Source organism: Giraffa tippelskirchi, chromosome 1, assembly GCF_054371585.1.
Source record: "Giraffa tippelskirchi isolate mGirTip1 chromosome 1, T2T-mGirTip1v1.2.pri, whole genome shotgun sequence".
In the NCBI taxonomy this organism is placed as follows: domain Eukaryota; kingdom Metazoa; phylum Chordata; class Mammalia; order Artiodactyla; family Giraffidae; genus Giraffa; species Giraffa tippelskirchi.
Window position 1 is genome coordinate 150655146 of NC_137275.1, and position 15652 is coordinate 150670797.

Consider the following 15652-nt stretch of genomic DNA (forward strand, 5'->3'; position numbering starts at 1 on the left):
TGGGGGCCCTGTAGTAACATCTACCAAGTGAGGGAGGGACTGGATCGCTGTCAGGAAAGCAGAACAAAGACTGTTTTGCCTGGGAGGCAACTTTCTACCTTGATGGATCGAACATGGAATTTCCAGGATCTCTTTCTGGCAGACACTAAGGGTTTTGAGTAGACAAAATGGACCTTTCGCCAGTATCCAAGTTTTATGTACTTAATTGATATTTGTATCAATACTTGTTAAATTATATATATATATATAACCTAGCTAATACTGGAAGTCCGCAGAATTTTTCCCTTACAAAATTGGTCTGAACATTATTCAGATTTGATAGAAACAAATTAGTGTGCAGAATGCTTCCCTGGGAAAACAACTGGGATGCAGACAATGTGCCTAATTCCCTCATCAACAGATCCGAAGACTGTGCTTGACATGAAATAGGAAGACTAGAAAGAATTATTAGTCTATACACAGGAAGTGAGTTTCAACTTTATCTGCTTTATACTTGCGCTTTTTCTGTAAGATTTTATTTTAATTAAAAAAACATTTTTTTTTTTTTAAACCAGTGCAATAAACCACACTGTCTTGTTACTACCAGAAAGCTTGTGTCTGGGTTAGAACAAGAATAAGAGAAAACAGCAGTAATGATACGGGTTTACTTCGAAAGGAGATGATCCTGAGTGGAATCATCCCAGTGCTGGATAGTTTTATGGAAGAAGTAATGGAGTGGAGTGGTTCATAAGGTCGCAAAGAGTTGGACACAACTGAGCGACAGAACTGAACTGAACTGAATGGAAACAAAATGCCTTTTTGACCTCTGATGTATTACCACTTAAGGTGGGCATGTACAATTTGCTTTGCTAAATGAGACCAGAACAACAGTGTCTTTTAAACCAATCCGTTATTTTAATCTCATGTATAGACTTGCGACAAACCAAAATATTAAATTTTTGTATACTTGAAATGCCATTTTGCCTTTCAAGACTCTCAGAATACCTTTAGTAGCTAGTTATGGAATCATTTTCCTTCCGTACTTCTACAAATTAGTATTTCATGCACTTTCTTTACATCTGAAAATGACCAGATTTGGAAAAGGACAAATGGAAGGGCTTTGCTCTTCAAAGAGGAGGAATCATCTGGAATTTTTAAGCAATAAGAGAATTCTTTCCAAGCGGGATGCCTGGAGATGACTCTACAGCAAGAAAACGAAAGCTATATATAAATAAATCATTCATTTTTGCATTCATGTATTTAGCCAATGTCAACTGAACACTAATTAGGTATGAAACATTTTTCTGTGCTCTGAGGATAAAATGGTGATGTGGATACTTCTCTCAAGTAGTTTATGGTCTAAGAGAGAACAGAAAGATTGTATATATAACTAAATGCATAAACTACATGTATAATTACAGAGAAGGATGAATACTACGGAGCAAGAGTATAGATGAGAATGTATCTCAATGGGTTTATCCTAATTATGGGAAACATGGAGTAAAGTCCATGGCAGTGCTATTCGCCAAAATACTGAACTGTGAAAGATGGCCTGAGCAGAAATATCATGGCTCCATTTTGAGTAATCTAGGTTTGAGACAGATATACAGGAAAGTCAAATAAACACTCAGATAGATGAAGAAGTCTGGACTGAAGATAACAGTTTAGGAATCCTTAACCAATAAATGATAAGCTAGAGGTGAAAAGGAATTGACTTAGAGACAGAGTTAAAAAGAAAACAGGGCCTATCATTGAGTCTTGAGGAATTCCATTTAAAGATTAAGGAGCCGTTAGTTTGCAAAGAATATTGAATAGTGGTCTGACAGAGGCAGAGCAACTTTGCAGCTAAGAAAGGTGATGATTCTGGGTCCTTTTTTTGTCTGGGAAAAGCCCTAGCAACGGGTTTACATGGTCACGTAGTTTTGTAAAATTTTCACAGTAAGGATATCTTTGTTTTTCTTTTCTCAAAGCAGAGTCTCAAATTGTATGAGCTTCAGGTCTCACACATCTGGCCCCAAGAGGAACGTGTAAAACCAAGAGAAGGTGATGGCATGGAAAGACAAGGGGAGGGGAACAGTTCAGGGAGGGAATGTGCAACGGTTATGGATGCATCTGAGTATACAGGAATAGGAGGCGAGAAACGTATCCATTGGATTTACTGGATGGAAGATCACTGTGTCCCTAGAAAAGTCCCTTTAGTGCTCTGATGGGCCAGGAAGCCAGATTCAGTTAGTTGGTTTCAACAAAATTAACTGTGAAGGAAAAGGTGAAAGTGTGGTAGCTGATGAGAAAGGAGCTGCTCAGGAAGGTTATTTTCTTTTTTCCTTTGTCCCTCCATCCTTCCCTTTCTTTTTTCCTTCCTTCCTTCCTTTCTCCCTCCTTCCCTCTCTCTCTCCTCTCTTTCTTCCACCTCTTTTGTCTCTTTTTCAGAATGGTGAGACCTGCGAGTGCGGATTGAAAAGTTACACAACACAGAGGCGTGCTGAAGAGACAAGGGGAAACCTTAAGCTGAGATGAGTTTTCCACTAATTATATCTCAACTTTTATTTTCAAAAGACTCAGAGGAAACGGATATCCATATACTATGAAGAAATCTAATCAGTATTTTTATTTCGCTGGTGGGAAAAACTAGACGGATCATAATATTGATAAAAGCACAAGCGTCCTTGGGCTGAGGACACTCTCCACGCAGGGCACTGAGGTCAGTTTACACAATTTCTAGTCATTTGCAGGCAAATGTTCTATTTTGTAGCTTTCTGAAAATACCCATTTAAAAATTCAAACCAATTTCCCCCGGAAGTCTTGTCTATTTTATAACCTATTTCCCCTCAAATAGTTGGTGAATATTGTAGAAATATATACAAATTGCTTTTTTAAGACAAATCAAAAATTACAATTCTGCCAAAGAAAAATAGATCTTTAATTCAGGATATTAAATACATTCTTTAAACATTTTAATTGGGCTTGAGTATCCTATGATGTACGCCCTAATATTACACTTACGTATTGAAAAGGAAGCAATTTTCTTTCCCAGACAAGATTCCTGGGACTCATGAATTGAGGATTTCAGAAAGATAATCTTAACCGGCACAAGATAGAAATGATTATGCTTTTTCTGGCACCTTGTAATCCTGAAGTCTTCTTGCATTTTCTTTGTGTCTTTTAGTTCGATTATTGTCAAAAAAATGGATACTGATGCGCTAAAAGTTACTTTTTACAAAGTGAGATTAGCCCCCAGGCATCCTCATTAAAGTGCTTCTCATCACTTTAATAAGCAGAGAGAGAGACAGACAGACTGTGACAGAGAGAGTGTGAGGGAAAGAGAGAGTGTGTGTGTGTTAGTCGCTCAGTCGTGTCCGCCTCTCTGTGACCCCATGGACTGTAGTCAGTCCATGGAATTCTCCAAGCAAGAATACTGGAGTGGGTTGCCATTTCCGTTGGGATTAAAAAGAAAAAAAAAAACGGTTCTCAGATTTAGAAATAGGGCCTACCAGTTCCCAAAGGTTGCCAGGTTCAGCAAATAAAATCAAGGCTCCTCAGTTAAATCCGAATTTCAGATAAACAATTTTTTAGTGTATAGAAAGTGAAAGTGAAGTTGCTCTGTCGTGTCCGACTCTTTGCGACCCCATGGACTGTAGCCTACTAGATTCCTCCGTCCATGGGATTTTCCAGGAAAGAATACTGGAGTGGGTTGCCATTTCTTTCTCCAGGAGATCTTCCCGACCTAGGGATTGAACCCAAGTCTCCCTCACTGTAGGCAGATGCTTTACCGTCTGAGCCACCAGGGAAGTGTATAAGAATTTAGTGTATAAGAATATCCCAAATATTGCATGGGGCAGACTTCACCAAATGAACGCTTCTTTTTTTAATTTGACATTGGAATTAAACGGGGCTTTTCCCCAGCAACCTCGCGGAGCCCACTCCCCTCATCCCAGCCATGCGCCCGCCGAGCTGGTTTAAACCCCGGGCCGGCCGGCTGGGCCGCGCCCCCTGATTGGCCGAGGCGCGCCCGCCGCCCCGCCGGCCGCAGGCGTCACGCAGCCCGGGCGGCCCGAGCCTCGCCGCCGCCAACGCCGCCGCCTCCGCGGCAGCCCCGGTCGGCGCAAGTGCGGCGCGCGCAGGGGGAGGGGGCGACGGAGGGGGAAGCCGGCGTCGGACCGCCGGTGGCCGGGCGGGATTAAGTTTCTCGGTCGCGCGGGAGCGTCTGTGCGCGTTCATCCCGAAGCTCCTCGCCGGGCCGTTACTTCGGGACAGAAGAGAGCAAGCGTGGGCGAGACGAGGCTCCCCGCGTCCCCACCCTCCGCCCCTTTAGCGTTCCCGCAGGGGGCGGCCGTCGCGAGCCGGGTAAGCGGCGCCGGGGCCCGGGCCGGGAGGCCGGAGCGCGCCCCCGCGGCCTGCGCGCGCCCCGGCTGGGAAGGTGCGCGGGTGCCGGGGGCTGGGCGGTCGGGGCGGACGGCGGGAGGGGTACGCTTGCCCCACCCCGCGCTATCGAGAAGCCGCTGTTTCTTTGCTCTTGAAAAAAATGGGGGTCTGGAAGTTTCCTTGGCGACTCGCCGGGTCCCCGAGCCGTCGTCCCGGTTCTTTCAGCCACTTCCCTCCTTTTCTGCTCTTGTTGACTCTAAGAGGCTGAAAAGTTTCATCTTTTCGTTCGGCTGGAAGGGCACAGTAAGGGTGTCAGGAAGGGGAACCCCGGGCCTGGCACGGGCGCCTGTTGCTGTTCGCTGCACTGGCCGCGCCCCAGGCCGGACGCCCACTCCGTCGCTCCGCGAGGGTGGGCAGGGGCTGGGGATGCGCCCCTAGGCTGGCGATCCTCGCCTCGGCTGCAGCCGGGCACCCAGAACGGGCGTCTCACTGGTACCCGCCCCCACTCTTCACCCCTCCCCCTAGCGCCCGTGCCCTTAACATCTCGTGTCCGCGTTGGTGGGAGCATTTTGCTCTCGCCTCCCCCTCTCTGCCCCCCACCCCCAGCCCGCGCCAGTGGGGCGCCTTTGTCTGCAATTTCGCAGCCTCGGGATGCCGGATGTTTCTAGGGAAGCGCTGCTCTGAATACGCTGTGTGTGTATGTGTGTGTGTTTGTTTGACCGGTGGTGGTGTAAATTCTTGCTTGCGTACTTACAGAGGCACAAAGGCTGGGCTATTCTTTCCTGTAGATCGCGTGGAAATTCATGCTGGGACTGCGGAGAGGAGGAAGGGCTGTGAGAAGGCCGGAGGTGGCCGCCGCTGCTCAGTGACCGGGGGCGAGTCGGGGGCGGCGGGACGTCTCCCTCCATCTCCGCGGCTGGGGGTGCTGAGGTCGCTATGCTGGGGCAGAACCTGGGTGTGAGCGCTATGTGACTTGGGCGGAATGGGAGCGGGTGGCAGCCAGTGTTTCAGAGATACCAGATGAGAGGACCTTACCTTCACCAGCCTAAAAGGAAACCTCTCCAAGTTCTTTTGATGTCGAGAGGGGAATAATCTGAAAAGTGGCCAAACTTGTCGTCTAGCTTTGTTGGACAGCTGTGGCGTAAACATCCCTTTTTGTGTTTCTCTGGACGTTTCTCATTTAGGTTGCCTTTTAAGAATAAATAACATCTAGTCTGAAAAACTTACAAGGTGATGCAGTGGGATTTCAGGATTACATGTACGTTTGGGTATAGGTGACTAAAGTGAACTTTTTATAAGAATTGCATCATCTAAATTTGCTTAATACTTGCTTTAGCCCTTGGTAGAATTTAGGCAAACAGTTGAATTAAAAAACCCCACAAAACCCTTGGCTTGCGTTCTAATGTAATGCAAAGCTCAAGATGAATGCCCCTGCACCCTTGCCTGAGGGAGGGGCTGGAAGCTTTGGAGGGTGGTGGAGATCATTTTGTCTGGGATGCCCAGATTTCCTGCTTGCTAATGGGCTAGTTTACAAATGGGCGACGTTATTCTAGCCTGGGGTGTATTGCACACTCTGCTCCTCACAGTTGACAGAAGGATCATTAAAAGCAGAGATTGTAAACTTAAGGGCCATGGACCAAATCTTTCTGCTGCAGCCTGTTTTTTTTCCCCTAAAGTTTAAGAGCTTTGGATGGTTTGTACACTTCTAAATAGTTGAAAAAAGCAATCAAAAGAATAACATTTCATGACACGTGAAAATTATAAGAAAATCAAATTTCAAGTGCCCATAAAGTTTAATTGGAGCACAGCTACACTCATTCCTTTTGTCTGTGATGCATTCTTACTGTTGATATCTGCTTTCATAGAAGCAGTGACATAGTTGACTGGTTGCATAGTTGAGATAGAGATGGATAGCCTTCAGAGTCTGAAAAGTTTACTGTCTTACTCTACAGAAAAAGTTGCCAATCAAGATCAGGCTTCAGAAGTATTGCTTACATACTCCCTCTTGTGATGAGTGTGTGGTTTAATTTCATTGCCTTTTAGGTCCTGTTTCTGGAATCCTAGGAACTGGCAGACTGTTTCCCAGTAGTTGGACAAGTTAATGTGTTGGATTTTCTCATTTCCATGTTTCACTCTCAAAAAGTTTTCTTAACCTTTTGGCATCTTTCTTTTTTAGAATCTAGCCTAAAGTGGGGTTTCTGATTAGCAGAAACTATATATTTAGTTATCTTAAGTTTAATATAGATAGCTATATCTCAAGGTGCTCTGCAGTGAGTTCTGGTGACTTCTAGTTACTCTGCTACCTGAGCAGTTTTGAGAACTATGTCTTTGTTTATTTATGTAGAGAGAAGCAGAGGTTAGGGGGTGTCATAAGTTCCTTTCCACAAGCAAGTTGTCACCTACGCAAAGGTAGTTTGGGGGGTTCCTTGACTCGTCATCGCTCTTCTTGCCTACCTTATTTGTAAAACAAACAAAAAATCGATGAAGTTGATCTCACCGTATTACTACTAGATCGCTCACATGTGATACCTTCCCTCCCATTTCCTTGGCTCTTTTCAGCGTTTCTTTTCCCTTCACTTGTTTCTGGTTTCCTTTCTTCCTTTAACACACTGCTTCATTGTATTGCCTGAGCCCAGTGGTTGTTGTTGCTGGGGAAGGGAGAGGTGGAAGTCAGGTTTTGTTGTGTTCCAAATTTCTGGCATGTAGGCAGTGCCCTGTTTGGTCCCTGCAGTCCTCTTTGCGTGTCAGGTAACTTTTGAATGCATAAATATGGTGTCAAAGTAGAGGCTGTCCCCAGAGTTGACTACATGTCTGCAAAGCTTGGTGCTCTGAGATATTTATAGAAGGCCTTGAAATGTAATTTCACATTGATTCAGGTCTTTATCTGCTGTGGTGGAGAGGCTCTGCTTTCCAAAGAAATGAACCCATTGTCTAGGGTTTAGATTAAGGGATTTGAAGCTGGAGAGTAGCAGTGAATTGCCTGGAAGATACTGTCCTGCCTTAAGAGCAGATGATTTTATCCAGATTACATCTGAAGTCTGATGTCATAGACTTGATTCGGGTTGAGTTGCTCCATTTTGTATATTTACAATATGCACAAAGCCCTCTGTGCTTTTCACAAAAGATCTTTGGGCAGAGATAACATATTGGATTGGAAATGTCCCTGTATGTTATTAGAGCAAGCCACGCATCTGTCAGCTAAAGATTCTGTAGTTGAGTGAAGAAGTAAACACCTTCCTGTACATTTCAGGACTGCTTGATGGTGCATGTGAATGATAATATAGCACCAGTTGTATTTTCTAAACAGTCATATGTGCTTTTAAAACACATTTGGCCTAAAGTAGCAGTTCATTTGATATTGTTATTAATACATTGTTACATAACATTATCAACCCCATATTTATAACAAGAGCAGCATTATTTTCTCTTGTAAATTAGTTTCCTGCATAAAAGAGCATCAGTATAAATACAATTGGAAATGACATGTAGTATGGTAAAGTTGATACACTGTGCTTAAATAATTATAGTGGGATTCCACATGGGCGGGGACTTCCCTAGTGGCTCAGACAGTAAAGAGTCTGCCTGCAGTGTGGGAGACCTGGGTTCAATCCCTGGGTCGGGAAGGTCCCCTGGAGAAGGAAATGGCAACCCACTGCAGTATCCTTGCCTGGAAAATTCCATGGATGAGGAGCCTGGTGGGCTATAGTCCATGGAGTCAGAAAGAGTGGGACACGACTGAGCGACTTCACTTTCACTTTCCACATGGGTGGATAAGAATAAGGAGATGAACTGTTTCTAGATAGAGAAAACTGATATCCTTGCTTTCCTGTGAGGCACTTCCCAAGAAGGTCTAAGATAGTCATTCATTGAGCAGATAGTAATAGATTAGGAGGTATGAGGAACTGAATTAGGCACTGGAGAGAGCACAGAATAAATACAGTGTTCCAGAAGATTACTGTCCCATTCTGAAGTACTGGCGGTTAGAACTTCAGCATATAAATTTAGGGAGAGGCACAATTCATGGTAGATTCTCACCGACACCGTAAGGCTCTCTCAGACTGTAGGTTGTAAACTGGTGAGACCTTGAAGAACTGAACTGTTTCGGAGTCAGGGAGGGAAGTCCTGTAGGAGGCTACTGTGGTGGTGTAACTAAGCATTACTGTGGTAATTTGATGTTTGGAAAGAAAGGAAAACTGTTATGTGAGCAAAAAGGTATTTTATCTTTGGTCTGAGGCCACTGATTTTGTCTCTTCTGATGTTGACTGGGAAATTGGCCTTTTCTTTTTGTAGACAGAATTAGTTTTCTTTTTAAGTGTTTCATAAAAGCATCAGTTTTCTTAAAATATCCTCTCACAAAATGAGTAAAACATTAAATTTGGCAAAGATGAACTATTAGCATTGTCAACATCTCGTGATGGTTTTGGAATGTGATTAAAATAGTATAATTTGTTATTTAGATTATATTGGCCTGACAATTATGTGTATATCCTGTGCACATTTTGTGGGCAAATATTTGGCATAGTCTTTTTTCCCCCCAGAAATTTATTCTCCATTTTGAAAAAATATAATTTAAAAAGTAATTTATATCCTATATCATAAAAACTTTTTTGAAGTGATGAAATTATATTTGTTAGAGAAATGTTAAAGCAGTTCTTCCAAATTTGGAGAGCTGAGTTTTTTTTTAAAAAAGGTAAAACAATACTTAAATTCCTGCTTTTCTTTTTTGCTGTGGTGGTTAAATTTGTTTGGTCTCGGGAATTGTTATCTTTATCTTCCTTTTGGTTTTATTTCGGAGAAGGCAATGGCACCCCACTCCTTACATCTGCAAAATCAGCATTCATTATTATGCTGTTGTAAACTCTACCTCCATATCTGAGGTGCTATAAATAATTGCAGAAGGGGAAAGTGAAAAGTAAAACACTTGTAAGAAAGGAAAAAACAGAAATATCAGTTACTAGACAACAGAAAAACAAAACAAAAACTTAAGGAAAAACCTATTTCGTTTGTGCTGATGATTTAATGTTGACAGTAAGAACACGTTTTGGAATGCTTTGCATTTATTATGTTTTAAAACTAGTTACAGTAAAATATGTAAGATAGTTTTTTCTTTTAGTAACTTATTTTGATAATTAAGAAGGCACATTGAAAAATATGGATGACATAGACAGGTGCAAAGAAGGTGAAAACTTAGCTATTGTTCTCTCACCTAGGTGCTACCTCTCCCTAAAGAAAACAAATATTTTGTGAAATGAGGACGCCCAGCTTGTTTTGATATACAAATGAACAAGTACAACTGTTGATCAGTAGTTTTCACTAATTGTCGTTCTTCTCAGTGAGGATAATTTGAGATTATTAAACATCCATACATTTGAATTGACATTAATAGCATCTGTTAGAACCAGTGTCCCTTGACGCTTTAAGGAGGTATAATACGGCTGAGCACCATGTGGTACACAGGACACCAGTGGAAAAGGCATGTTTAAATCTTGATCTGGGCTTAAAAGTAAATGTTCTTATAGACCTATAGTTAATTTTAGATTAACTTTACAATATGTAATTAGGTGGGCCCTAGTATGCCTTGCTTCAGGGACCTAGCTGAAGAAAATGATAATGGGAATCTGTTATCCTGTGCTTCTAAGACATCACTAAACTGACAAAACTATGATAACAGAACCATAAATACTAAAGATTATTCTACAGTTGTAAAGGTCCTCTCTGATCTATACAGGGAATGGCTAGCTTCTCTTGTATGTTGCTAGTTCTCGCCTTCACCAACAGGTCCAGTTTGTCTAAGGCTTTACTGGATAATGTTGAAAAGGTTTAAGTCAAGTATCCCCCCTTCCTCCTGCCATCCACCCCAGGCTTTCAAAGGTAGTTTGTTTTAGTAAGTCAAACATGAAGTCTGCCTCTGGGCAACATTTATTTCCTACTGTAGCGCTGGAGGGGCCTCATCTATAGGAGTCAGTGGAGTTTTGACTGACATTGACCCTCTGCTCGCTACTTCATTCATGAATTCTCCGGGAGTGGTGAGTGTAGTCATGCTGTTCCCTTTTAGAAAAAGTACAGCGATGGAATGTGTCTTTATAATGATTAAATCTGCAGAATATACATATATATGTGTGTGTATTCATCCCTCTTATCAATTTAGTCGCTCAGTTGTGTCTGACTCTTTGTGACCCCATGGACTGCAGCATGCCAGGCTTCCCTGTCCATCACCAATTCTCAGAGCTTACTCAAACTCATGTCCATTGTGTCGGTGATGCCATCCAACCATCTCATCCTCTGTTGTCCCCTTCTCCTCCCACCTTCAGTCATTCCCAGCATCAGGGTCTTTTACAATGAGTCTGTCCTTTGCATCAGGTGTCCAAGGTATTGGAGCTTCAGCTTCAGCATCAGTCCTTCCAGTGAATATTCATGACTGATTTCCTTTAGGATGGACTGGTTGGATTTCCTTGCTGTCCAAGGGACTCTCAAGAGTCTTCTCCAACACCACAGTTCAAAAGCACAGTTCTTGAACACTCAGCTTTCTTTATAGTCCAGCTCTCACATCCATACATGACCACTGGAAAAACCATAGCTTTGACTAGATGGACCTTTGTCGGCAGAGTAATGTCTCTGATTTTTAATATGCAGTTTAGGTTCGTCATAGCTTTTCTTCCAAGGAGCAAGCGTCTTTTAATTTCATGGCTACCGTCACTATCTGCAGTGATTTTGGAGCCCATAAAAATAAAGTCTCTCACTGTTTCCATTGTTTCCCCATCTATTTGCCATGAAGTGATTGTACCAGATGCCATGATCTTAGTTTTCTGTATGTTGAGCTTTAAGCCAACTTTTTCACTCTCCTCTTTCACTTTCATCAAGAGATTCATTAGTTCTTCTTCACTTTGTGCCATAAGGGTGGTGTCATCTGCATATCTGAGGTTATTGATATTTCTCCCAGCAATCTTGATTCCAGCTTGTGGTTCATCCAGCCCAGCATTTTGCATGATGTACTGTGTATATAAGTTAAATAAGCAGGGACACAATACACAGCCTTGGCATACTCCTTTCCTGATTTGGAACCAGTCTGTTGTTCCATGTCCAGTTCTAACTGTTACTACTTGACCTGCATACAATTTCTCAGGAGGCATGTCAGGTGGTCTGGTATTCCCATCTCTTTAAGAATTTTCCAGTTTGTTGTGATCCATACAGTCAAAGGCTTTAGCATAGTCAGTAGAGGAAAAGTAGATGTTTTTCTGGAACTCGCTTGCTTTTTCGATCATCCAGCGGATGTTGGTAATTTGATCTCTTATACCTCTGCCTTTTCTAAATCCAGCTTGAACATCTGGAAGTTCACGGTTCATGTATTGCTGAAGCCCGGCTTGGAGAATTTTGAGCATTACTTTGCTAGGATGTGAGATGAATGCAATTGTTCGGTAGTTGGAACAGTCTTTGACATTGCCTTTCTTTTGGATTGGAATGAAAAGTGACCTTTTCCAGTCCTGTGGCCATTGCTGAGTTTGCAAGATTTGCTGGCATATTGAGTGCAGCACTTTAACAACATCATCTTTTAGGGTTTGAAATAGCTCAACTGGAATTCCATCACCTCCACTAGCTTTGTTTGTAGGGATACTTCCTAAGGCCCACTTGACTTCTCATTCCAGGATCTGGCTCGAGGTGAGTGATCACACCATCGTGATTATCTGGGTCATGAAAGATCGTTTTTGTGTGGTTCTTCTGTGTATTCTTGCCACCTCTTCTTAATATCTTCTGCTGCTGTTTGTTCTATACCATTGCTATCCTTTTTTGTGCTCATCTTTGCATGAAATGTTCCCTTGGTATCTCTAATTTTTTTGAAGAGATCTCTAGTCTTTCCCATTCTATTGTTTTCCTCTATTTCTTTGCCCTGGTCATTGAGGAAAACTTTCTTATCTCTCCTTGCTGTTCTTTGGAACTCTGCATTCAAATGGGTGTATCTTTCCTTTTCTCCTTTGCCTTTAGCTTCTCTTCTTTTCTCAGCTCTTTGTCTATAGCCATAGCCATATATCTATCAATATCTTTGTCTAAACAGTACCCCTAGGCCTGGATTTTTCTCCCTAGGCTGCTCTGTTAAATTCAATGAATATCTGTTGGGTGCTAAACTCAGGATATTTAAGCTCTCCCCTTTTCTCAATGAGTGGAGAGGGCTTGTTTAAGTATTTTACTGAGATTAATATAATTCGTAGTTCACATATGATAAACTTCACGTATTGAAATTGTCTAGTTTGTTAGTTTTGGCCCTTGTGAAACCATCCTGGCAGTCAAGACTGAGCATGTCCATCCCTGGCAGATTTTTTCTCATGCCCCTTGGTAATCCTTTCCTGCCTCTCCTACCTCCCCATCTCCAAGTAACCACTGATCTGCTTTCTGTCACTATAGATTAGTTTGCATTCTCTAGAGCTTTAAATAGATGGAGTCATACAGTGCGTTCTTTGTGTCTGACTGCTTTGACTTTAGTTTGGGTTCATCCGTGTTGCCTTTACTCTTGTTTTTTTTTTGTTTTTTTTTACTGTTTATTGCTGAATATTAATTCATTGTATGAATATACCATTCAGAGTGTTCTTTTAATAGTTCAGGATTCTCTTATATTTCATTGTCCTGTAGTGTGCTTGTTTGGTTTCAACTGTGTTGGGTCAGACTTTTGTATTTGATAGTTTTATTCTATCTTCTTAAATTCCTGTCCCTTTGGATCAACATAAAATTTGAATACCCTTATTTAATGTTAGTTGAAGTTTCAAAATATGTAAGTTATGTTTTGTTAAAAAAAAAAAAGCCTGGTAAATTGTAAAATAAGAGGTTTAAATTTTTCTAATTTTTGAAGATGTCAGGTAATTTTAAAAAAAGTTGCATGAGTATTGAGGCTTTCCACAAGCTTTTGTATATGACGTTGTGAAGTCACTTTTAGTATTGAGCCCCAAGCTTTATTCCAGAGTGCTTGCCTCGTTCTCCTGACCCTTGTGCATATTTTTGGTAGTTCTTATAATTTTTGAAAGATTTATTGGTTACTTCTTTTGACAACTTTATGTAACAATCATATAGTGAATTAGATAACAAAGGAGTAATTTGGTGCCCAAATTATCTAAATAATTGCCCCCCAGTGTACCGGAGAAGGCAATGGCACCCCACTCCAGTACTCTTGCTTGGAAAATCCCATGGACAGAGGAGCCTGGTAGGCTACAGCCCATGGGGTCGCTAAGAGTCAGACACTACTGAGCGACTTCACTTTCACTTTTCCCTTTCATGCACTGGAGAAGGAAATGGCAACCCACTCCAGTATTCCTGCCTGGAGAATCCCAGGGACAGCGAAGCCTGGTGGGCTGCCGTCTGTGGGGTCGCACAGAGTCGGACACGACTGAAGCAACTTAGCAGCAGCAGCAGTGTATGTTACACCTAAGATCATTGGACACACCAAGAATTGGGAAGGGATGGTCATTATTTTATGAAAACATGTTATTCTTACCTGGGTCATTCAGATTTCTCAGGCCATTTTTAACATATGTTTGTCGCTACTTTCTCATCACTTGATTGAAATTATGTGTAACAACAAAAACTACAAACCCCAGAACAACACCATTTGAAGCAGGTATACTCTGGATTATTACAGAAGTAAAAGTTGGTTTATATTCTTAATTTTAACAGCCCTTTGAGTGCCATAGTAAAATACAGTTGATGTATGTGATTAAATAGTAGATGGGTTAATTAAGAAGCAAATAGTCATGTTTATTGAAAAAATAAGATCTTTTAAATTGTTTTTAAAGAGAAAATACCAGGTTGTTAGGATGGCCTTAGTGAGTCCTATGGAATTACATAAGGTAACTAAATAGTGTAGCCTGTTATAATTATCTCTGAATTAGTAATTAGGGGATTGAATTGGCCCACATTTCCTTATCTTAAATGGCTAAGGTTTGTGTTTGAGTAGGTTCATATTACTTTTGACTTCTTTATATAATTTTCCCTTATCTGAGCAACTTGGAATATGGCCAGCATGATGTAAATTATCTTTTCAACTGATTTTCCTCAGTATGTCTTCAGCAGTGTAGACTACCACTGCCTGATGAGCTTATCAGTTGGTTTAGAGAGTGGCATCTCTTTGCTGTCAGAGGGATACAGCATTCCTCTAGAGTTTTTAGTACAGGTTATGAAAAACATAACTCTGGACAAACTTTATTTTTGAGTGTTTGCATATTCAGTTAATGGAAGATCTAAAGGTGAATTTGTTTTAGTTTAGTATGGAGGTAAATAAGAGAGCATGATCACTGATTTTTTAGATTTTTTTCCCCATGTTTTGCGTGCGTGTGTACTCAGTCGTGTCCAACACTTTGCGACCCTGTGGACTGTAGCCCACCAGGCTCCTCTGTCTGTAGGATTTCCTAGGCAAGAGTAGTAGAGTGGGTTGCCATTTCCTACTCCAGGGAATCTTCCCTCAGGGATTGAACCTGTGTCTCTTGCGTTGGTAGGCAAATTCTTTACCACTGAGCTCCCTGGGAACCCCGATTTTCCATATATGTAAATATTATTTCATCTTGGATCTGGCTGGAATATTTTGATTCCACTAGGGTTTTGAATTTGTTCTTACAAATAATTGTTTGATGTCTAAGATATTTTGATCTTCTATGTTTAATTTGACTTGAGTAAGGTTATTTTCCATAAGTCAGGGGCTTCCCTTGTGGCTCACCTGAGCCACAATGCAATGCCAGAGACCTGGGTTCGATCCCTGGGTTGGGAAGATCCCCTGGAGAAAGGAATGGCTACCCACTCCAGTATTCTGGCCTGGAGAATTCTATGGACCCCATAATCCATGGGGTCGCAAAGAGTCGGACTTGACTGAGCGACTTTAACTTTCCATAAGTCATTTGTTATCACATTAGTATAGGAAGCAAAGTGATGTCAATGATGACCCTTATTTAGGGTCAGCTAAATAAACAGTAACCTCGCCTAAAGTGTTGGCCCTGGTAGGAGTTTTGTAAGTACATGTTGAGAGTGATAAAGCATGGAGAGTCCTTAGTTCTAATGGATTTTTACCCCTAAAGTAATTCTTATATTCTATTTTTAAATGTCTGTGTTTCCCAGAGTTCCAGCCTGTGTTCTCTTGTTAATCTCTTATTTTCTCCCTGATTAATCTTCTTTATCTTCAGCATCATCTTTAGGCCAGTGATTCCCTGATTTATACTTCCAAATGTTTTTCTCCTTAGATTCACTTATGTAATTGATTCATTCTTTCAACAAATATTTATTGAGTGCCCACTTTGGGCCAGCCACTGTTTCTGGGGCTGGTGATATAGCCCAGTGAGAA

General features: G+C 41.7%; 1 protein-coding gene across 22 annotated transcripts in view; it reads left to right on the forward strand.

Annotated features, from left to right (window-relative positions):
- Window positions 1-3986: 3986 nt before the first annotated feature.
- Window positions 3987-15652, forward strand: part of MPDZ (multiple PDZ domain crumbs cell polarity complex component) — a 212908-nt gene continuing 201242 nt past the window's right edge. For 21 of the 22 annotated variants that reach the window (XM_081570360.1, XM_081570365.1, XM_081570379.1 and 18 more), the window contains exon 1: window positions 3987-4323. The gene's annotated coding sequence lies outside the window, so the exon portion shown is untranslated. Of the gene's footprint in view, window positions 4397-15652 lie in introns of all 22 variants that reach the window. The other variant, XM_081570408.1, reaches the window with a different exon arrangement.